This window comes from Heterocephalus glaber, unplaced genomic scaffold (genome assembly GCF_053883595.1).
Source record: "Heterocephalus glaber isolate CG9 unplaced genomic scaffold, H.glaber_assembly_v1.0 deba00000896, whole genome shotgun sequence".
NCBI classification, from domain to species: Eukaryota; Metazoa; Chordata; class Mammalia; order Rodentia; family Bathyergidae; genus Heterocephalus; species Heterocephalus glaber.
The window spans coordinates 7,888,181-7,889,607 of NW_028258170.1; positions in this window are offsets into that span (position 1 = coordinate 7,888,181).

A 1,427-nucleotide genomic window follows, 5' to 3' on the forward strand; every position below is an offset into this window, starting at 1 on the left:
GTTATATTTAATAGTCATTATAGAAACATTTTTCTAAGGTATGTACTTATTAGGATGAGTTGTATCAAATTGTCTTTTGTAACAATATTAGCATTTTCACATGACTTAATCTAATATACATGTTAATTGTATATTTTTCTTCATAATATAAATAAGCCATTGTTCTATGTACATGCATTTCTACTTTTTAAATTTTCTGTAATGCGTATAAATAATTTAACAAATACAAATTTAAATAAATAAAATAAAGTCTCTAAAATGGCAAATTTCAAGAAATGTATATTTGACATTACAATGCATTTAAGTGATAAGAATATTAATTCTTAAAAATAATACATGATACTCAACTTCCTTCATAAAAGGGCTATGCTTTTTAAGTAATTGAAATGGAAAACAGAAGTAAAAAGAAGAATTTGAGCAAATATGTAAAACTAACTGGAAGGAGACTGAAACACGAAGTTGTGATTAAAAGTGAAAACTGGAAAAAAATGCAGTTTTGCCAAAATGCTCAGAACCATCACTGGGTACATCCATGCCTGAATATGACACAGATTATCTGTGATTAAATTGGAATCCAGAAACAATGTAAAGTCACATTTTCTGTATTCAAAAATATACCAATTGAAAGAATGACCATGAAGAAATTCTTTTCTAACAGTTGTTAAAACCACTTCTAAAACTGCTGAAGAGCTTTAAAACAGAAGTCTTGTATCTAAATTAATCATCTCAACATTGAAAATATAATTTTCCACTCAAAAAAGACCCATCTCAGTGGAAATTAAAGCTATGACATATTTTGAGAAGTCTATTTTCCACTTCTAAGTGTGGTTTGGAGAATATCCATGTAGTATATCCATGAATGCAGTGATTTCATTTCTAATTTGTGTTTCTTTGGTGTTCTTATAGTCATATTTGTTAGTGACTAAAGATGGAGATTTTGGTTCATTTTATTTAATAATACAGATATGGGCCAGGGATTTAGCTCAGTGGTTTCGCCACCTGCTGTGCAAGCGCAAGGACCCGAGTTCAACCCCCTGTACCAAAAATATATATAGATAGATAGATAGATAGATAGATAGATACAGATAGATAGATATAGATATAGATATAGATATAGATATAGATATAGATATGACTTGTAAAAACACTACTGTCTCTTGTCTGGCCACTACTATCAGATTATTCTTTGTTTTCTAAATAATTGGGATTTTTTCCTATCTTTTCTAATTATTTTCCTAATGAACATTTGAAGCTCAGTAGGGTTTCACAACCCAGTGGGTCAAATTGGGATCTTATGGATAGTTGTAGAGAAATGAGACTGATGTGGGCCGAGTGACCAAGTAGAAGGAAGACCTCAGCTGAATGCCAGCACTGAGGTTTAGGGTGCCAGAGTCCAGTGATTTATCTTCCCAGACCTGCCAGTGTTC